The 23544-nt window shown below is 37.5% G+C and overlaps 1 protein-coding gene across 1 annotated transcript in view; it reads left to right on the forward strand.

Annotated features, from left to right (window-relative positions):
• Positions 1-23544, forward strand: part of LOC138169642 (protein unc-13 homolog C-like) — a 200670-nt gene that overhangs the window by 174205 nt on the left and 2921 nt on the right. The gene's annotated exons all lie outside the window — the stretch shown is intronic.

Below are 23544 nucleotides of genomic sequence, written 5' to 3' on the forward strand. Positions count from 1 at the left end.
GGAAGTACCAAGAGGTTAAGTGTCTTGCCCGGAGTCACACAGCCCGTATATGTTAGATGCAGGACTTGAACCCAGATCTTCTTGACTCGAAGGCCAACTCTGTTTTTGTTTTTTTGGTTTTTTTTGGGGGGGGGGCAGGGCAATTGGGGTTAAGTGAATTGCCCAAAGTCACATGGCTATTAAGTGTGTCAAGTTTCTGAGGCTGGATTTGAACTCAGGTCCTCCTGACTCCAGGGCCAGGGCTCTATTCACCATACCACCTAGGTACTGAAGGCCAACTCTTTAGCTGCTATACTTGTTTTTGTAGTTATCATCATTGCCACAGTTCTCACATCATCTTTTTTTTTCTTCTTTCTTTTTCTTCTCTATCCTCTTTCTCTCCTTCAAAACACAAAATCCTTCTCTGATGTCTTACCATAGAATGGAGATGATCCTGGTTAAGCAAATGGAATAGAAATGCTGGTTAGTTCTACCATACTCAAAAGGATTCAAATTCAGTCACTGCAAGAGTGTGACCCCATTTCCTGAGGACCAGCCAAGGTATATCATGAGGCTTGCTTCCTATAATATGGTCAGTTGGAGTTAAATCCCTTGGTCATATAAACTATTAAAATAAAAAAAAAACAGGATGACACTATGGCCTATACATCCCACTTTGGCTCTTGTGATGATGGTGGTAGAGTGGTGGGAAGATGGTGGTAAGAATCCCATTTTTTTAGAAAATCAGAGAGACTTTAATTTAGCTATTCATAATCTTGATGAAGACTTCCTTTCCTTGGCCCTCTTAGCTTTCACTGCTCTCTTCTTTCTCTGAACATTTATGGCACATATTACCAATGCTATTCATTTTGGCACTAAATGATACACTTCTTTCACTGCTATCAAACTACTTCATGTATGTAATCCCCATTGCCTCAGTCGAATGACAAATTCATTTAAGCTAGGATTCTATGTTGTATTGCTGTATAAGAAACCTTTGGCACAATCTGAACATAGTAGTTAAATGTTTAATTATTAGCTGATGAATTAATAGGAGAAAAAGAATAACCAAGGTGAGAACAACTGAGGTATGAAGAGAGAAGGATGCAAAACATAAACTTTTCTGGATGAATCTATGTCCATTGCCAAACATGTTTTCTGGTTTCTTTTTTATTTTTACTTCATAGAAGGAAATCTATTGGATAGGAAATGTTATATATATTCAGTTTGCATGAATGGTTTCATTTTATTAGAGAAGTAATTGTATAAATGTGTTCTAGTTCAGGCCTCTGGGTCCCATTAGTAAATTGCCCAAACCCTAACAAATCAGTGGTAGACCTAAGGATGAAAGATGATTTTTTTTCTTTTTGTAGAGGCCCATTCAGTAAGCTACCACTTACATTGTGGAAAAACCTGGCCAGGTGTGGTACCAAAGAAAAAGCCTTGGATATGGAGTCAAAGGGTCTAGATTTGAATACCTACTTTGTACTTACTACCTATGTAACCTTGAGCAAATCATTCTATGTTCATAATTGAATTGGGTGACACTGAGGTAGAATATTCTGACAGGGACCATTTGACCATTCTGAACCATAGCAAAATGAGGAGAGTAGACCGCATCTGTAAATCAAGGCAGCAAGGTGCAGTGGATCAAGTGTAAGAACTGAAGATAGGATGAATGGGTTCAAATCCCAACTCAAATACTTATTAACTCTGTCACTGGGGAAGTCACTTAATTTCTCTGTGCTTTAGTTCCTAAAATGTCAATTGTAAAGGATTCCATGGAAAATTGGATTTAATGGACCCTTAGATCCCTTCGGCTCAAATCCCTTAGAACAAATCTAGTTCTAAATTTGTGATCTGGTGATGAGGTGATCTCAAATGTTCCTTCTGGTCCTGCATTCTATGGCTCTACAGAAGGAAAATTGGATTCCAAGGGGGGGAAATGTGGAATAGTGTAAACATTACTTGAGTGAGAATCAAGGGACCTGGGTTCTAATCTTATATTTATAACAAACCTCTCTGAGCCTCAGTCAGTTGTTGTTCAGACGTTCAGTTTTGTCTGATCCTTTGTGACCCCATGGACCATAGCAAGCCAATATTGTCCATGGGGTTTTCATGGAAAAGCTACTGGAGTGGTTTGCCATTTCCTTCTCCAGTGGATTAAGGTAAATAGAGGTTAAGTGACTTCCTGACTCCAGCCTTTGCATGCCATCTACTGAGCCACTAGCTGCCTCCTGAGTCTCAGTTCATTCCTCTGTAAACAAGGGAATGGGGAAAGAGGACCCTCCAAAGAACCTTCCAGGTCTGATATTTTAATGATTCTGAGAAGAATAGAATCTGTCACCATGTCCAAAAGAAATATTACTAGGTTGAATTAATGCAAATATGCTATAGTTATGACAAATAAATTTCTTTTAAAGGACAGAAATTTTCTAGGCCCCAGAAAAGTACTAGGATGGTGAGGTATGTTTGATGGAGACTTTTGCATCAACATCACAGGTAGGGTCACTTAAGTCTTCTTGGAAGGAGTAATTAATTTCCAAAATGCAAAAAAATTTTTTCCATTGCTAAGAAAATAAGCTTCAAGCATAGCAGGAAGGAAAGAAGTGTCAAGAAAAAAAGGCGATCAGCTTCATTTACAATAGCTTTTCATCTGCTGTCAGAAAATCACCCAGGGCCCCTTAGGTCCCTCCTAATTTAATTACAGCAGATCCTCTGAGCAAGCCTGTTGGTCTGTTTTCTGTTTATTTAATTATTGTTGACACACTGGGCAGTTTCTGTGACAGCATACCAGTGTGTGTGTGTGTGTGTGTGTGAGAGAGAGAGAGAGAGACAGAGAGACAGACAGACAGAGAGACAGAGAGAGAGAGAGAGAGAGAGAGAGAGAGAGAGAGAGAGAGAGAGAGAGAGAGAGAGAGAGAGAGAGAGAGAGAGAGAGAGTATATAAGAAGGGAATGGGAAGCAACAAATTACTAGTGTCTGGATCATTGGTTCCATAGATAGTTTCATCAATTCCTTTTTTAAAAGGAGTATTTGTAGCCTTCAGTTATATTTCAAAAGTTGTAATTAATTTACTTTGGTATTTTCTCTATCCTAGTATTATTGTTGTAGCATCTAATGGCAGACCACATATTTAAATTAATTTTTATTTATTTGGTGGAAGCAAATGTTTCTCTCTCATTCTCCCTCTTCTAGCATGCTAGGCTAATGGTTACTATATTAGGCATTTGCTTGTGCCCACCAAGCTGGGCTAGACCCATGGAAACTGTTGATAGTAGCTCATGGAAGATAGTTTATAGTGGAAGGAAAATAAACATGGAGATGGTCAGAACTAATTGAAATCACACCCTGACACAAGCTACTTGTTCTTGGAAAAATCTTTTTACTTTTCTCAGACCCAGCTTCCTCATCCTTGAAATGCTAATGCCTCAGAAGTTGTTGTGAACAAAGTTCTTTGCAAAACTTCAAGTGCTGTTTACGTATGATTACAGTATCATTACTGTTTCAGTTATCAACTGAATAATAGTCAGGCACCTCTCCCAACTCTAAGAAGGATACTAAAAAAAAGTCCATAAATCTCTCATTAGGGAGAACTAATAACTTCAACAGAGGAAATCTATCTCCCATGACTATTTGGGGAAGCATTATGGGGCTCGGGGTCAGGAGACCCGAGTTTTACTTCATGCTCTGTCACTGACTTTCTGACTTTTGGCAAGTAAGTTACAGTCAGCTCTATGCTTTGGGTTGTCCCTACATAAAATTGGAGGAAAATAATAATGATGATAAAGATGATGAGGTTGATAGCTGGCATTAATATAGTGCTTACTATATCCCAGCCACTGTGTTAAGTGCTTTATAAAGGTTATCTCATTTGACCATCACAACAGCCCTGAGAGGTAGATATTGCTGTTATCTCTATTTTACAAATGAAGAAACTGAAGCAAATAGAGATTAAATGATTTGTCCAGGGTCACACAGCTAGTATATATCTGAACAGCATTTGAACTCAGGTGTTACTGACTCCAGGTCCAGCACTTTATCTATTGTGCCACCTAGCTGAAGACATTTGATTCAGAGGTCTAACCCCTTTTTCAGTCAATCAGTTATCATTTCTAAAGAGCCTATTATGTGCCTAGCACAGTGCTAGGTCCTAGGGATACATAGATTAAAAACATCAACTCCTTCTTTCAAGGAACTTACATTTTTATCCAGGGAAACAACATGTAGACACAATTAAATACAAATGTAGCAACCCTTCTGAGATAACTTCTCAACTTCCACTAGCCTTGACTGGGTCACTCGGATGACTGATGGTTCTTTTCCTCAGGATTCTCAGAGTTAACCTGAGGGGCTGTGATTTCCACTGTTAGAGCTTATGAGGCTTCATCTGGCATGTTCTGCATTAGTTACTAGCCAGCCAGACTCTAATTAGCTTTTAATTAGAGGCATTTATGAAACAAAATAAGAACACTTGGTACAAATCTAATTCTTACAAAAGGCTGGTATATACACTACCACAAATATAGACAGTCTAGGGGCAGGTTCCTCACTCCTGGTCTAGGAGAAAGTAGACTCAAGCTTGAAGAGCCCTTATGGTAAATGGCTAAAGCCCATGTGATTTTGGAAAGTTCTTTCCCCCCTTTATGGAGTCCTCATGAAGTTCCTCTTAGGGGTGTGTTATTTTCCGCAGGCCTTTGAGGATTGATGCCCAAGGGGACTGAAACTGCCTTTCCTTAGTATCTCTAGTTTATCCCTAGATTCCAATACATCTACTGCTGCCAATCACTGTTATTCAGGGGCACCATGGCAAATGCAAATGAGATGTTTACATTTTGAAGTTCACAAGACTATTCTCTCATCATGTGATTCTCTTGTGTCTGGGGCTCTCCCATCACTAGATTGGCCTACTATTGCAATATTAGACTCTGAAATAGATTGATATCTTATCCAAGTTTAAAAGGATTTGAAGGACATGACTCTTCAAGCAACCACAAGCTACATCCTGTGTGGAAATGTCATCTACATTCGTTCATTTTATACCTACATATACCTACAGTTGGGGGTAGGTACCTGAATAATTCAACAAAAGACACTGAGAAGGAACAGTAATATAGGTAGGAGAAGCAAGAATATCATTAAAACCTAGAAAGAAGTTGGGGGATAGGCAAGTGTCAAATGCTTCCGAGAGGTCCAGATTAGTCCTATATGTCATGAGCATGGAGAAATGGCCCTGAGACCCAGTTGGCAGTATTATTCACAGGGAAGAGCAAGGGTGATTTCCAGTGACTATTTTTAATTGATAAAAATCTATTAATAGAAAATCAGAAGGTGAAAAGAGAATCAGTACATTGAATAACAATGAAAAGCTGTAGAATATCATTCTCTAAAAATTTTTTAAAATAAGATGCATTTTCATTGTTTTAGGATGGTTTGTCAGGTCCTGTCTGAAAGAAGGAAGTTGAGTTCTTAAGACTTCTTTTCAGTCCTGATAACATTTTTTTTCAATTCCTAGTAGCTAGAAAAAAAGAATAAAAACAAAACACAATTAAAAAAAAACCCTTCAAGACCCTACGGAGAGATTTCTTGATTTTAGAGGAGGTTAAAATTGAAATCCCTTTAAATGGAGATATGGTGGGGGGGAGGAAAATTTAAAAATACAGTACTATGGTTCAGTTGATGGTGGTACTATGTAAATGGCCCAGTGATTCCTTCTATATCTTAGTAGATAATCTTTTTGAACAGCTTAGTCTAAAAAGATCCATCTCCCAATGGCCAACCTTGTGGTAATGGGCCCCATCTTTGTCATGTACTTTGTGCATTCTTGTATGTCAAGGATCAGTAATATCCTGGGTGTCTTTGTGCCTTCTGTCAATGATTTGAAACTCTCTAAAGCTGAAAAAGAAAACCTTAACTCAAATGACATTTATAAGTTGTTGTATTTGGGGGGAAAAGATTACTTTTTCATCAACTTTGTATTAATAGTTCCTTTCAAAGGTAGACTGGTCCTCAGTCACTAACCATCATCAGATTCATATCTGTGTTCTTTTCAACTTAAATGATTTGCTAGGACCTGTTAAAACTTGAATTCTGAGAACCTAAGGTCATCTACCTATAATGATGACACATTATAAAGAATTGGACTTCAGTGGAGGAGGAACTAATAATATAGGTAAGGAGAAAAAAACAGAATGACATAATGTCTTATGATTCGGAGAACCTAGCACTAGAGCAGAAAAAAAAAACTTTTTGAGACCAAAAATCATTCAAGGGCAGATTGGAAGACCTATTGTTTTTCTGGATATTCTTTCTTGTAAAAATGAATTTTTAAACCTAAAATAGAAATATTATGGAAGATATTTCAAGATCTTGGTTAGATGCTGCTTATTCTCTTTTGGTTGTGGGAGCTGTTTCAAATACATTTGAGTATTTTCATTAGATCATGCTATTTTGGGGCACATGAAGAAAAGGAACTGAGATTGAAATGCAATTGTATGTCAGAAACTTCTTACTACCTAATATGGTCATGCATTAAAATAATTTGTCCCCCTCATTCTGTCTTGCTGATATCAGCATTTATATTAGATGTTTTGAGATAAAGAAAGATTCTCTAATTGACAGAAGAGAATGATTAGATTTCTTTCTTGGGAGCTTCAAACTGAAGGCATCTACTTCAAAATAGAAAGTTACTAGATCATTCCAAACTTGAGGGCTTTTAAATAAAAGGAAATCAATTTCAGTGTCCAATATCAGAGTCCATAGCATAATTGGTAGAGAGCAAACCTTGAAGCCAAGAAAATCTGTGTTCAAGTTTCATCTCTGACACTGGCTGTATAAACATTTGAAAGTCACTTAGCATCTCAGTGCTTTTGATAACGCTTTAAGTCGATAAGTTGCTGATTCACATTGATAGAAGGGATTTCCTAATTCAGGAGATTCTAATTCCAGTGAAACCACAGGTGCAACCCCTCTCCCTAACTCTCTATTTGCTGAGCAGTGTCAAATCTCTGCAGAAATGTTTTGTAGATTTGATATCTAACTTCAGGAAATAAAACCAGTTCTGGTATCTGGAAGAATTACATCAAGGATATTAGAGCTAATGCCAGTAAGAGGCACTATGGCAGACAGTGTAGGACTTGGGAGTCAGGGGACCTACATGTAAACCATGCCTCAGATCACACTTTGTATCTGGGTGAGCCTGTACAACCTAATCTCTCAGAAACTCAATTTCTTTCTCTATAAAATGAGACTAATAGTATTTGTACTATCCACTTCCCATGTTTACTGGGATAGAAGAGATGTGCAAACTTTACAAGGCTTTATGAGTGTGAATCATAATTATGCTAACAACATAGTTAGGGGAAATAATAGGCCAACAAGAGGGGAACTTCATTATACTGCTATTACCACATCTAAGTGTAACAGTTCATCAAATGAATATTTAAGGAGTGGGAAGAGCCCTGCAGAATGCAGATTTGAATTCTGGTTCTACTTCTTGTATGACTTTGAGCTTATCTATGTCCTTTCAATCTCAGTTTACCTTTCTACAAAATGAGGTAGCTAGGCCTCTGTCAAACTCTACAATATCTCCCTATTACCTCTATGAGGAGCAACTAGGTGGCCTAGTGGTGGATATAGTACCAGCTCTGGGTCAGGAAGCCCTGAGTTCAACTATGGCTTCAGACACTTCCTAGCTATGTGAACCTGGGCAAATCACTTAACTCTGTTTGCCTCAGTTCCTCATCTGTAAAATGAGCAGGAGAAGGAAATGGCAAAGCACACTAGTATCTCTGCCAAGAAAATCCCAAATGAGGTCACAGAGAGTTGGACAGGATTGAAACAACTGAGCAATAGCAACCTTACCTCTATGATTAAATAAAAATTACTGTTTTGAATTTAAAGCTCTCCCCAAACCTGCCCCCTAACTTTAGTCGTCTCGCATATTCCTCCTCCTCTTTGCTTTTTCTCATTCCTGATGCCCCATATCCCATCTTTTTGCCTTTTCTTACTGTTGCTATGTTTGAAATGCTCTTTTTTTCTCTCTTCCTCCTAGAATCCTTGGTTTCCATCAATATCTTAGCTTAAGCAGGAGGCCTTTATGGTTCCTCCTGCTGTTGATACCTCCCCACTAAGCTTACACTCTATCTACTGTATGTCTTACATTGGTCATTCTAAAATCTTCAAGCAATTTTAAGCTTTAATAGCTTTAGATTAAAGATACATAGAAACTTGGGAACTTTAAAATACTCTATATATGCCTATTTATTTACATTTTGTCTTTCCCAGTAGAAAGTAAGCTTTTTGAAGGTAGGGGAATATTTTGCTTTTTTTTTTTTTTTTAAAGAATATCTGTAGTACTGAACTGGTCAATTTCAGTTCTCTACCTCTGTTCCCAAGAGTTGTGAATATTGCTAGTATATTATTATGTTAGCCATAAGCTTATTATCTTTGGCCAGATTTGGTTGTATAGAGTGATAATCACACTAGGTAAGCCTCCTGGGTGGATAATTAGAAGAAATCATCTAGTCCAGCAGTGTTACTTCAAAGATAATTAAGACAAGGCCTAGGGAGGTTAGGTAACTTGCCCAAGGTTACACACAAGGTAATAAAATAGGGCCTGAATGACATATCTATGTTTCTCAGGAAGTTCCATTTATTAGGAGCATGCCTCAGTGTGTTTTCCCTAGCAGCTGATGTGTGGGAAAGAAGCCATTACAACTGTGTTGTGTCCACGTTCCATACCCAGACCAGGCATCTTGGGATCTATTGTTATATTTAGAAACTTATTGGGTGGTAGGGTATCAATTTGCTCCTATAGACAAGTTTGTGATGATGTAGAAATTTAGATAACAATCTTGGCTGCTGTTCTAGAGCAAGAATGATTGTATTGTAACTCTACCCATCATCATACATGGGATTTTTACAGCTCCAGACTTAAAAAAATGACTGATTATAGAGTTGATTTCAAAATGATTATTTGAGACTTCTACTCATCAGGAAAACTTATAATTATCTATCATCCAAACAATGAATGCCTAGTCTAGATGTATTTTTAAATGAACATTTTAATTTAAATGAACAATCATTATTCCTTTATTCCCCCAGAGATGAGAATTGAATTCAAGTTTGGTTCAAGTTCTTTTTTTTTGTTTGTTTGTTTGCTCTTGAGTATAGTATGTGTCCCCTCTTTTAAGTGATTCCCTAGAATGAAACTGATTAAAGTGTTGAATTAACCTCTGAATCTAATGACTGGGTGGATGGGTCAATTGCATAGTTACTATATGTAGGCTCTTATACCATATTACTCTGCTAACTTCAGAGAATACTAATTATTGCAATATAACTCTGGGAAGTAAAGCTAGCTATCAGTATTTGTTGCAAGAGGGGCATTTTTTTGTTTGTTTTTTGGAGAGGGAAGGCAGGGTAATTGGGCTTAAGTGACATGTCCAAGGTCACATGGCTAGTAAGTGTTAAGTGTCTGAGGCTGGATTTGAACTCAGGTTCTCCTGACTCCAGGGCCGGCACTCTATTCACAGTGCCATCTACCTGTCCCAAAAGGAACAATTTTTAAATGAGTTTACATTCATAATCTAAATGAAACATCATAATATAATTTGCTTATCATATTAATTTTCTTTAATTACTATAGGGTACAAAACAGACCAGCATTTTAGAAGCTCAAAACTGTCCCTCTACACTCTTTCCTGATCCTTTTTGCTACAAGAGTTGGGGGAAAAAATGAGAATATTGAGTCTTGAGACTAAATCAGGGACAGGGAACATGAGGCCTCTATATCCTCAAGTGAGGCCTTTTGACCGAATCCAAACTTCACAGAACAAATCCCTTTAATGAAAGGATATGTTCTATAAAACTTGGACTCAGTCAAAAGGCCAGACCCAAGGACCTAGAAGGCTACCTGTAGCCTTAAGGACACAGGTTCCCTACCCCTATTTTAATTGATACTTACTTAAAGGAAGAGTTTTAGGTAGAGGTTCTTTGTTGTTCAATCACTTTCAGCCACGACTGATTCTTCCTGACCCCATTTTGGGTTTTCTTGGCAAAGATATTAGAGCGGTTTGCCATTTATTTCTCCACCTCATTTTACAGATGAGGAACTGAGGCACACAGGGCTAAATGACTTGTCCAAGGTCACACAACTACTTAAGTGTCTGAGGCCAGATTTGAAATCAAGAAGATGACTCTTCCTGAGTCCAGGTCCAGCATTCTATTCATTGTGTCACCTAGCTTCCCAGGGAAGAAGTACACCAATTATAATGAAATAAAAGTATCAAGATTTTTCAAAATAAATTTGAATACAAGTGTTCTTTACCTGTCGCTTAATTTATCTTAAAAATTATATTTTATTATTTTTGCTGTACTTCTTAATCATGCATATTTTATTTTTTGCAATTTGAAACCTTATTTGTAGAAGGGATCCATAGGCATCATCAGCCTGCCATGACACCCAAAAGTTTAAGAATCCTTGTTGTAGATCAATATGCAGTTACCTATAAAGATATGAATTGAGGGATGCTAAATCTATGGACCCTCCAAAGTATTTTTTGATCAACTTGATCATGTCCAAAAATTCCTCCATTACATCAAATTGTTTAAATTTTTAGTAGCTATGATGCCTTGGGGAAATCAGTCTCACAGAGCCTCACTTTCTTCATATGTAAAGTCAAGAATCAAAGAATTTAAGATTAAAGATAGAGATGTAGCAAAAAATAGAAATTATCTAGTCTAGCCTCATTTTTTTCTCAAATAAGGAAACAGGACCACAGAGATTATGAGCTTTTCAAAGTTCATATAAATAGTAAAAGAGCTCATTTCTCATCCTCAAAATGGGGTAGTTGAACTGGGTGATCTCTAAAGTGCTGATCAAGACAGGAAAATCACTTACCTGCTCAGAAATTAAATTTCCTCATCTTGAAAACATGGAGAGGAGATAATGATACAACCACATAGGACTATAATGAAAAAAAAGTTTCTATATTTTAAAGTACTCCAAAAACATGAGTTATTACTGATTTGCTATCCGTCCTTCAAATGCCAAGTCAACTGACCTCTTTTATTAAATTCTTCTATCATCTAGGGCAAACTGATCTTTCCCTTCACTAATTGTTCTCTGGAGGCAAGCAGAACAAGTTAGATCCTTATTCCAGGGATTTAACTTATTCAAATACTTAAAAAAACAATCATCATGTACCTCATAAGTCTTCTACAAATTAAGCACCCCTGATCCTTTAGCTAATCCTAGTGTAGAATGATCTCCAGGTCATTTACCATGTTGGTTACTTTCCTCTGATTATTCTCTGGGTTGTAAATATATTTTCTATGATGTGATACCTGGAAATGAACATAGCATTCTAGATATGCTATGATTATGTAAAGTAAGATAGGACTATCACCTTCCTTATTATGGGCACTGTCTCTTTAATGTAGTCTAAGTTGACATTGACATTTTTGGTAGCCATATCACATTAACACAGATAGTATTTGCAAAAGAATTAAAGAAGGGTGTGATTATTTTGAACTAAGAGAGATGTCAAATTTCTGAGTTGGGGTGGGTTGGGGTTAGGAGAATTACATTAAAATGATTGGGAAATGTTTTTTTTTCCTTCAAAATTGTATTTTAGACTGGAACACAAATAGAAAATAGAGAAAAACAAAAATGTATCATAAACAAATATTGGACCTTAAATACAAAGTTAGAAAGGGGAAAATAAGCATGTCATGTGCATAGCAGAACATAAGAAAGAATTCAAAATCTATAGCAAATTTTCATTTCAAGAAAGTTTATATGACAAATAATACTCATTTTGTTGAGTATTGTCCACCTTTTCCTTGCTTCCTTGTGAATCTTCTTTTGTTCTCTGCTGTGTACTTTTTTACTTTGTTTTTTCCCCCACCCTCCTCAAAGCTCCCCCCCAGAAGGCTACAATAGAGTTTAGATATGTTTCTCTCTAGCTATAAATATATACATACCATCCCCCCCAAGAAGGCTAAAATAAAGTTTATATATATGTGTGTGTGTATATATATAGATATATACATATGTTTCTCCATAGCTATAGATATATACATAGGCAAAAACATATATACATACATATATAGACATCAGCTTTCACAAACCTATTTTACTCTTGATCTTTATTTTTTATGTTATGTCCATATCTTTTGCTTCCTATCCCTCCTACCTCCTCTATTTTATTTCTACCCATTACCTTGCGCTCCTATGACTTGCCTACTCCCCTCCAAGGATACCCCCCCATACTCCCTTTCCCATAAATCTAAAAATACCCATCTATTCTATACCCCTATTTTACCTGTTCCCTTACCCTTTCCTCTAAAGATTCCTCTCTTGTCCTCTCCCCCCTCCCTATGCCTTTACCATTTTATTTCTTCTAAATTTAATAGACTTTTATACTCTTCTAAATATTTATGTATTGTTCCCTCTTAAACCCATTCCCAATGAAAGTAGCTTACCAGAATTACCAGCCCCCCTCTCTCATCTAATTCTTATGTATCAATTCTCCCTCTTGCACCTCATTTGTATAAAATAATTACTCTTTTAAGCTGTTCCTAAATGGCTTTACTTTTAAAATTCATATCATACTCATTTACCCCAATATTCTTTATGAACTGCACAATTATTGATAAGAATCTTAGAAATACATTTATATATATAGTAAACAGTTTGTCCTTATGGATCCCTTATAATAAGTCTTTGTTATGTGCCTTATATTTCTCTTGGCTCTTGTATGTCAAATCTTCTATTATATTCAGGATTTTTTTAAACAAAGTCTTGAAAGTCTGAGAGTTTATCAAATATTCATTTTTTCATTCAGGATAATACTTAACTTGGCAGGGTATGATATTTTTGTCCAAAACCCCAGTTCTGTTGCTCTTCAATATGTTGTGTTCCAAGACCTGTGGGCCTTTAATGTCTCTGCTGCTAGGTCTTATGTAATTCTAATTGTGACACCATTATATTTAAATTGTTTTAATCCTGATGCTTTTCATATTTTTTTCCTTGAACTGGGGGTTTAAGAATTTGACTATGATATTCCTGTGAGTTTTTCTCATAGGGTCTCTTTTAAGTGGTGATCTCTGGATTTTTTCTATTTCCAATTTCCCTCCTTGTTCTAATGCTTCAAGACAACTTTTTTGGATTATTTCTTGTATTATTTTATGAAGATTCTATTTTTTATTGTAACTTTCAGTTAGTACAATTATTTTTATATTTTCTCTTGATCTATTCTCCAAATCTTTTGTTTTTCTTATAAGATGCTTCACTTTCTCTTCTATTTTTTCATTATTTGTATTTTGTTTAATCATTTCTTGATTGCTTGCAATTTCATTGGCTTCACATTGTCCAATTCTAATTTTCAAGATGTCATTTTCTTCCTTAAGATTCTGGTTCTCCTTTTCTAATTGGTTGGTTTTCATTTCATACCCTTTTGGTTCTTATATTCTTTTTTAGTTTTTCCTCCATTTCTGTCATTTGATTTTTAAAGTCTTTTTTTTAAGATCTTCTATAAATTCTTTTTGGTTAGGTAGCCATTTGACATTACTCTTCAGGGGTTTCTTTACTTCAATATCCTTCTCTGAAGCTGAACCCTAGTCATCTCTATTCCCATAATAGTTTTCTATAGTTGGAGTGTTCCTCCTTTGCTTGTGCATTTTTGTGGTCATAGCTTAATTATTTGTAATCACCTCTAGCCCTGGGGTATGGGAAATGGTGCCTCTTATCCCAGTTCTTTAGTGCTCACCTCTAGCCTGAAACCAAAGCCAAACCTCCAATCTCCTGTAAGTGCCCACAGTCATAGGCTTTCTGCCCCATTGCTTCTGCATGGTGTTGCTTCCTTCTCACCTCCACTGTTCTTTGCAGCACAGCTGGGTATAAAGTTAATCACAAAAAAGCTCTCCTGAGGACTGCTACTGTGAATAACTTTAAGAATCTAATCACACAGTATAGTGAACTCTCTATTTATTCAGCAATAAACTAAAGCAAAATATTCAAGGAACTAAAGCACAAAATTTACAAGAACATAACATACCAGTTTATTACTAAGGTGGCCACATGGTCTTAGATAAAACATATCACTTAGTAAGTCACAATCTCCTCAGGCAAAAATAGAGTACTGAAGTCAAGTCTCCTTTCATCTTGACTCCAAGCTGACTTCCAATCATCTTTAAGCCAATCATCCTTAAGGGGTAGTGGAAAGTACAAAGGCCATCTACCCTAGGTCACAGTAACTTACAATATCATCAGTCAACATTGAGTAGTCAAATAAAGTCTCCTTTCATACTGCCAGCCTTTACTTGGATTCACCCAACTGTTGCCTGGATTCAAAGGTCGTCAGCTCTCAGCTCCTGTTCCATATTGCAGCTGACAGAGACTGCTCCACTCCAAGCTTTTCACAGTTTCTGTTTTTTAGGAAAACAAAGCTCAACAGGACTACAGCAATATTCACACACATTACCAACACCATCATCTCAATTCACTCTCTGTCTGAGAAAAAAACACAAATCAACAGAGTGCTCCTGTCCATGTGATAGTAATGGCAATTAAAGATTCCCCTGTATTGGCTTGGTTTTCAAACTGATTGTGTTAAAACCCAGAGCTTGTTAATCCCACCTATGGGATGGACTTTTTGATGTGAAAAGAAAGTCCTGAACTGGGAGGACCTGGTGACGTAGATTTGGAGAGACAAGAGAGAGGCGGAAGACCTTTTTTTGGAAGCAGCACCTCGTGGAGAGAGAGAGACTAAGAGAATTGCTGGTGGCCGCTTTGAATTGCCCTGGACTTTTGAGACCTGCCCCTCTGAGCTGCCAAGGACTGAGGAGACATGGCTGTTTTGCTGGTACTTTGTCTGTCTGTTTTGATGTTGTTTTGCCAGATTTGTCCACTGGTGAAAGACAGTCCTTTTGTTGAAGAAGTCCTGGAACCTGGCTGTTCACTAAGAAGCCCTGAGACTGTCCTGCAGACAGAGAGTGAATACTGTCCACTGGTAAAGGACAGTGCTGTTGTTGCAGGGGTCTGGAGACTGTCCTGCAGACAGAATGAATACTGTCCACTGGTGAAGGACATTGCTGTTGTTGCAGGGGTCTGGAGACTGTCCTGCAGACAGAATGAATACTGTCCACTGGTGAAGGACAGTGCTGTTGTTGCAGGGGTCTGGGAGCCTTTCTGTTGGTTCAGAAGCCCTGAAGAAGGATTTTCTTGTTGTATGTTTACAGAAATCCTGGGAGAGGGCTTTGCTAATGTGTTCAGGGGTTCTAGGACTGTTCTACAGACAGAGGATGAATTCATGAAGGGACTGGCAATGTATCTTATGGCCTTGCTAAGCCTTGTCTCCCCAGGAACTAAGATTGCTGAGAACTTGCCTCGTGTCAAGATGAAGAAAAGACCTCCATTTGGGTATTAAGTGCTGTGTTTAAACTTGATGTAACTCTGGGGTAGATTCAATTGTGATCCAGGGGTGGGGAACTTTTGACCTTATGTTTGGAAACTAATCTCCATTTGAGAAGAGGGGCTTTGTGGTGGACTTAATTAAGGTATAGCCTAGGGATGGAGAAGTATTTAGAACAGAGACTTTGTAATTGATTGAATGATTGGAAGGTCCTGGGGTGGGGTAGTCCTTGGAGATTATTTAATCACATTTAGTAAATGCTGTATTTGGAATGATGTCATGTTTTGATCTTCTCTGTTCTTGGTTTGTCACTGAATAAAATGGAGAGCACCTATGCTGGTACTCTGAACCTTGGGAAGTTGCCTTTCCTTGGCATTATATTACAGTCCAACAAAGTAACATCAACACAGACAGAACAGATGGACAGAGTATTGACACCTTAAGTTTTCTCCCTCTCAGTTCTGCTTGGTCCCATCAAATACTCAAGCTTTAATCTGCTCTGCTCTTTCCTGTTCCACCCTTCCTGTCCTGCCCTTCCTATTCCACTCTTCCTGTTCCACTCTTTAGGTAAGCTCCTCCCACCATGGGCTCCATGTGATGACTTTAGGCTTATTAAGGGCAACACAATGTATATTGTTTCCAACAAAGACTGGACACAAAGGTGAGACTCAAAGGCCCTTGAATAGCTGAAACAAGCAGCAAAGTACTACTTTGCTTGCCATTACACTGGGTCTGGCATTCCTTGTCAGTAGAGGTTCCTTCTATCTTCCCAGGCTCAAACATTCAACTCCCCTCACTATCCTGGGGGAAAAATTTCAGGTGACTGGGCCTAGGCAGCCTCTCAAACCAACTAACCAAGGCATGCTGCTTGTTTAAGAGGCTTAAGGCTTGCTGCTAAAATGAAACCTAGTCTAGAGGTGTTTACTTTTCACAGGGACCAAGCCTTGTCTTGGGATTTTTCTTCCAGTCTTCTCAAATTGTTCCAGGAGGACCCCAGTTATGCCCTTGTTCTTATTTATCTCTACCCACACTTTGTTCACAATAAGGTGCGATTTTAACTCTTCTGTTGGAGACAATCTTGAGACCTTGGAATTTTCTGACCTACTCAGTCATTTTCCCAGAATCCTCTCTCAGGAAATGTTTAACAAAATAAATAAAAAATATAGTACAGCATAGATCACATTAATTTGTGGTTTTCTAAGTCTATATATAGCCTGCAGGGATACATTCCCATTTGACAATGACACCAGAGTGGAAGATGGAAGAATTCACAAAAGAGATAATAGTTGACTTGGGTTTGAAGGATGCATAGAGTATCAACAATAATAGCTGACACTTTTAGAACACCTTAAGGAATGGAAACTATTTTCTTTATAACAAACTTCTGAGGCTGTATCATTATCCCCTCCCTACTCTCTGTTTTATATGAGGAAATTGAATTTTTATATGAAGAAATTGACCAGCTAAGTGACTTGCCCATGCTAGTATGCACTTTAGAAAGTCACCCAGTTTAGTCAATTCATTTTAACAGATAAGAAATGTAAAATCCTCATAGCCTAAGTCAGACAGTATCACTCCTGTATAATAAGGCTTCTACACACATTTTCATCTTTCTCAGTTCTCTGAGTTCTCTCCTTCACACTACTTGAGGTAATTGGACTAATAGCTCTTTCCTGTTCTGATCCTGAATATCCTCACTTCCATGCATCCCCAGAATATCCTGTTTCATCATTTATGCTGTCTAAAATCCTTTTCTTCCTTTAAGGCTCATCTAAGGTGCTTAAGACTTTACTGATTTCCCTAGCTAAAAGTGATCTCTCTTCTTAAATTTTCCTATAGCAGTTTGTCTGAATCTTTGCTTGTATTGAATATGTTGTACATACTATAAGGGTCTGTTCTATGTCATTTTTTATCCCTCTACTGAGTCAGCACAAAGTATTTTTTTTGGCTTTGGATTCATTGCTAGTCCCCTTTATGATCCTCAGAACATAAATATTTTTTGGTGTCATGGAGCCCCACCTAATCAGCTAGGTTGCACAGTGGAAAGCATAAACATCTTGGATTTAGAAAGTTGTTTGGTTATTGTTACTTAGTGATTTTTCAGTCATGTCCAACTTTTCGTGATCCCTTCTGGGGTTTTCTTGGCAAAGATACAAGGGTAGTTTGCCATTTCCTTCCCCAGCTCATTTTACAGATGAGGAAACTGAGACATATTTAAGTGACTTGTTAATGATCGCATAGCTAGTAAGTTTCCAGGATCACATTTGAACTCATCTTCCTCACCTTAGTCTAGGCACTGTGCTACCCAGGTGCCCTGGAGTCAGGAAACCTGAGTTTAAATCCAGCTTCAGACTTTTGCTAACTGTGTGACCTTGAGCAAGTTACAAAACATCTCTTTGTCTCAGTTTCCTCAACCATAAAATGGGGGTTAAAAATAACATCTACCTCACACAGTTGTGTGTAAAGAGCAAATGATATACTTGTAAAGTGCTTAGCATAGTACCTAGCATATAGTAAGTATTCCATAAAAGCTTGTTCCCTCCTCCCCCTTACCTATTGACAGTCTAGTGAAGCCTATGGACATCTTATGAAAAAAAAAATGCTTGTTTGTTACTTTGGTTTTTTTGCTTTTTTGGAGGGGGGAAGGCAGGGCAATTGGGGTTGTGACTTCCCTAAGGTCGCTCGGCTAGTCTGCGCGCGAGCATGTGTGTGTGTGTGTGTGTGTGTGTGTGTGTGTGTGTGTTTGTGTGTTAAGTGTCTGAGACTGGATTTGAACTCAGGTCCTCCTGAATCCAGGGACAGTGCATTATTCACTGCTCCACCTAGCTGCCCCAAGAAAAAATGTTTTTAAATATATGAAATAATATATCAGGGGAGGCTAGGTGGTGCAATGAATAGAGCACCCACCCTGGAGTCAGGAGGACCTGAGTTCAAATTCAGCCTCAGACACTCAACACAAAAACCTCATAAAAGCTATATAGAAGTAGTCTGATCTGCTATTTATAATTAAGAGCACTACTAGGTCTATACCCCAAAAAGATGAGAGAAAAAGAAAAGGACTTATAACAATTCTTTGGGATGTGGCAAAAATTACAAATTAAGGGATTGTGTTTCAATTAACAAATGGCTGAACAAGTGATGGCATATGAATTTAATAGAATACTCTTTTGCTGTTAGAATTGACAATTGTGGAGAATCCTGGGAAGACTTGTGTGAACTGATGGAGAGTGAAGTAAGTGGAACTCGGAGAATAATTTATTCATTAACAATAATATAAAGACAACCAACTTTGAAAAACTTGGGAAGTCTGATCAATACAATGACTACCCACAATTTCAGAGAACTCACAAGTGAATATGCTACATACCTCTTGATAGAGAGCTAATGGACTCAGAGTATAAATTGAGACATTTTGGGGATCAGAGAGAGGACATTGCCAGTGTAGAAATTCATTTTGATTGACTGCACATGCTTGTAACAGGAGTTCTTTTCCAGCTACTTTCTCTTTGGGACAAAGGAAGTAGCTAGGAAGAAAAAATATAAATCTGGAAATAAATTGAATATTAAAAAATGAAAAATCAGGATAAATTTTAAGTGCTACAGATTGGTATTAGAAAGAATTATAATATGGGCTTGGAAAACATTGTAAGATAATACATAGAGAGCTGACCTGGAAGTCAAGAGTACTGAGGGTTCAAGGCCTTCTACCTCTGTATCAACAATGCATTATTCACAATGCCTACAGTAGCTATAAATATGCTGATCTGGTTATTAGTCACAACATGTATAAAAGGCTCTCTACATGGGGGACAAAGCTAGAACATTTACTCAAATACCAAAGTTCCAAAACCAGAAAGTGAAAGCCATCACAGTAGCTATACAGTTGGCACACGTAGTTAATGCACCCACATTCTCAAGTCTTCAAAACAGAACAGGCTACCTCAGGCAAGGGTCCTCTTCTCCTCATTCACAGCAACTGCTCAGCGTCCATGAAGCTTGCTCCCAACAGATCCAGCCCCCATAGTTCCTGTCTCTGGCAGTCCTCAGCAGGATTCCTTAGCAAAAATTCTGGCTGGCTCAAAAAAAAGGAAGTTTGTGCCACACTGTTGCATTTCCAGTCAACCACACTGCCTTCAGCTGGGTTCCGGCTTCCTCCTGCCCCATCCCTTCCTGCTTTGTCAGCAAGTTCAAGGGGCATGGAAGATCTTCAAATCCCATAACCATTACAGCCTCATTCATATATATAGTGACTGTGTGACTTATGTAAGCATAGAGTGTCTTAGGCATCTCTTTTTTTTTTTTTAAGCAATTGGGGTTAAGTAACTTGCCCAAGGTTACACGGCCAGGTGTTTCTGGTTGTGGTGCTAAGTATCTGAGCCCGGAATCGATTCCCAGGTCATACTGACACTGGGGCCGGTGCTCTTACTCACTGTGCTACCTGGCTGCCCCAAGGCATCTCTTTTAAAACTAAGTTGGAATGTAGGTCTTGATCTGCCTTGATAAGGGAATTTCCTCATTGAGACTTTGCTTGACCAGTGAAATAATAGATCAGAAGAAAAATTATTATACAGCTCTTATTATGCAGGACCAGGGAATAATGGCAAAAACAAAAAACAAAAACTTCATAGGGTTACAGAATTTTGAGTGGGGAGGGCCATTAGAAACTAAGTCCAGCTCCCTCCATTTTGCAAATAAGGTCAATATGCTAATTATTTTCTCAGTAAAAAAAAATCAGCTTGAAATGCCAAATGTTCATTGGCAAAGCCATGTCACCTTTCCCCATTTACTTTGGTGCTTTATAGGACCTGTGCCTATGATTAATCAGTAGGAGTAACATCTGTGCCAAGAAACTGTGCCCACAATTGTTTTCCTTTGGATAGCCACTCATTGTTCTGAAAGAAGTAATTTATCAAAGCAGTTTACTCCTGGAGAGCAGTTTATTCAGTCCTTATACTCTATCATCATAGCCTATTGTTTCTATGACTGAAGGTCAGGGAAGCTCCAAAGGGGTGGTAAGGTACAGAATTAACATTTGCTAAATTGGATGTGGGTCCAGCTGGAATTGACCCCAGTGAGTCTCAAGATTTCCTGCCTAGATACAAGAAAGGGCAGTCATGCCAGGTAATGGGTAGAGAACTGGAGTTGGAGTCAGCAGAAGCTGAGTTAGAATGTAGCTTTTGATACTAATTTTGAGATCCTGGGCAAATCACTTAGCCTCTCTTAAATCTTGGTGTTTTCATCTGTAAAACAGAAATAATAATATGCAACATGGTTCCAGTGAGGATCACATGAAATTATTTGTCTTTCTATCTGTCTGTCTATCTATCTATCTATCTATCTATCTATCTATCTATCTATCTATCTATCTATCTATCTATCTATCTATCTATCTGCATGTTTATCACAAACCTCAAGACACTATATAAATGCTAGTTATTATTGTAAATAATATCTCTCAAGGTAGTGGTGGTCTGCCTATAGAATGATAGCTTTAGACCTAGAAAAGACATTAGAGGTGATCGAGTACAACCCTCTGATTTTACATGTAAAGAAACTGAGGCACAGAGAGGTTAAATGATGGTGAAATTGATGATGCTAGCATGAGAAGGAATGATAGGTCAGATTTTGTGGACAACTGAGTTATTTAAGGTAACAAGAAATTCTGATTTATAATGAAAAGTACAAAGGCGAGACAGCATCTAAGTAAAATTTCTAGGTAGATGTTTCTGAGGGGGAGAGAGGAACTATGCATATAGCATACTAGACATATAGTATATAAACTTGAGTACTTGCAGTTTCTTTGTGGATTGATGCCACCTAACTAAGTAGATGTGGGCACATTGTGTACTACAGTATACAAACTTAATAGTAATATTATACTGCTTGAATTAGGGGTTCAGAAAAGGAACAGTAGTGGTTGTACTGAGATAATTAAATGACATTTTGGTCCATGCAAATCAGTATGTAGCCACGGAATTTCAGTGATACAGGCAATGCAGTACTCGTCAGGGCACAAGTCTCTGGCCTCTTACATGTCTATAGACAGAGATTATTACATAAGAGGAGGGAGAGAGATAGAGTCAGGATAATAGCAGCAAGGGGGCAACATGCTTGTGATGGTTCATGATCCCACAAGGCCATATTTTAAGGTGTGTTTTTCTTTGTCAGGACTTTTCCCCCTGAGAAAGGTAACTATCAGTGGAAATGATAAGACCACCTCTGGTCCCCCAGAACTTTTCTTTTAGCTGCTGTTCCATTGCTACTATCTCAGCATCTGGTCACAATGAGCATACAGAGTCTTGTATGAGTCTGTACTTTCAGGCACACTGGATTCTATATAACCTGGCCATTGTCATCTGAGCTTACTTCTGTCCTTTAAAGAATGATAGTAAGGGCCAGCAATGGTCACAGTCATATGTACCTCTCAAAACCTTAGACTTCAACTATATCCAGACTGAATCTTCATCTTTTCTGACTACTGAGCATTATTATTATTATTATTATTATTATTATTATTTTAAATAATTTGTCCTCAATAAGCTCCTTCATCTTTTTTGATCATATTATTTAGTCCTCTTTGGACGTCCTCTAGCTCCTAAGAATATCTTTGACAAAAAACAAAGTACGATCTTTGATTTAAATTATGTTAAAGAAAAACACAAAGTCCTTGTGGATGATTAATACAAAACAGTAATATTTTCCAGAGCTAATGGCCAACATGTTCCATCATTCCCAAATACCCTTGATTCTACAAGGATTAATGGCAGGCTTAGGTAAGAGAGGAACTTAGCATTTGTATTCCTTAGAAACATATAGGTCTATTCAACATTTATTCAGTAAATGTTTCTTACACATTTAGTCTACATAGATCTCTGTGGTAGTCCCTGAAGTAAAAAAAAATTTGGTTTGGAATTATATTTTTACTTATGGGGTTTAAAGTCTGAGAGGGGATTAATACACATAGATAACAATATTTCATATTTATCTGATGTGTTCACTGGAGAATTACAAAACAAAGTACTGTGTGAAGACTGAGTGAAAGGTTATTATGAACAGGGTGGAGCAGAGGAAATTTCGTGGCAGATATGGTATTTAAGATGGAATTTAAATAATAGAAATTTAAATGATAACTTTATTACATATTTAAAAGAGGTAGCAAGTTGTATGTAATATATCTGTAGTTTTGTGTTCAAGCATTGTTTTAATTATAATAAATTATGGAAATTCTTGTTTTATTCCATGAATTAAAAAAAATAAAAATTAAAATAAAAAAGGATAGAAATTTCATCATCAAAAGGAGGGAGGAAGGTTATTTCAGGTAGAGGGAACAGCATGAGCAAAATCATGGTGGGGGGAGAAGAGAAGAGAGAACATCTTAGGTAACGTTCCAAGGACCAAGAATAGTTGAATTTTGCTTGGACCAAGGAGTGTATAAAATTAAATGAGGCTGCAAAGGTAGCTTGGCATCAGATCATAGAGGACCTTGAATGCCAGGGCAAAGTGTTTGGAATTTAATTGATAAAAGAGTGAGGAATTACTGAAGATTTTTGAAAAAAAGAGTGAAGTGACATGATCAGAATTATAGAAGTAATTAATTTTAGTCTGGAAGGAGTATAAAGAATGTTTCAGAACAAAGAGAGAGAATGGTGATTTTATATATATATATATATATGAATACTAAAAGGAACTATTGTAATAATAATGTATATGGTAATGAGTGTGGTAGCAGTGGAAATAGAGGAGGAACTGGATGTGAGAGATTTTATGTAGAATTTTACATAAGAAGAATCCTCAGGGCTTTCTGTTTTGATAGGAGAATTAATGGAGAGGGACAAGTGAAAGAACAAATCCATAGGAGATGGAGAGAATATCAGAACTGACAGTGTTTGAAATGAAGAAAAGAAACAGGCTTAGAGGAAAAGGTGATTTTTTTCCCACTTTGGATGTGTTGAGTTTGAGGTGCCACTAGGAAAGCCAGATGGAGCTGTGACTGTGACATATTGCCCCTTGCCAGTATCATAGACAAATATGATTAATGAAATAGGAATAACTTACTGAAGAAAAAATGTGATGTTCTTTTTCTTCCCTTAGGAAAAAAGGTAAGCATTCTTAAAATGTATATACAATATAGGTAAGAAATTGTTTG

The sequence above is a fragment of the Petaurus breviceps genome, unplaced genomic scaffold (genome assembly GCF_028583685.1).
Source record: "Petaurus breviceps papuanus isolate PSGF00001 unplaced genomic scaffold, PetGlider_PUasm1.0 37, whole genome shotgun sequence".
Taxonomy (NCBI): Eukaryota; Metazoa; Chordata; class Mammalia; order Diprotodontia; family Petauridae; genus Petaurus; species Petaurus breviceps.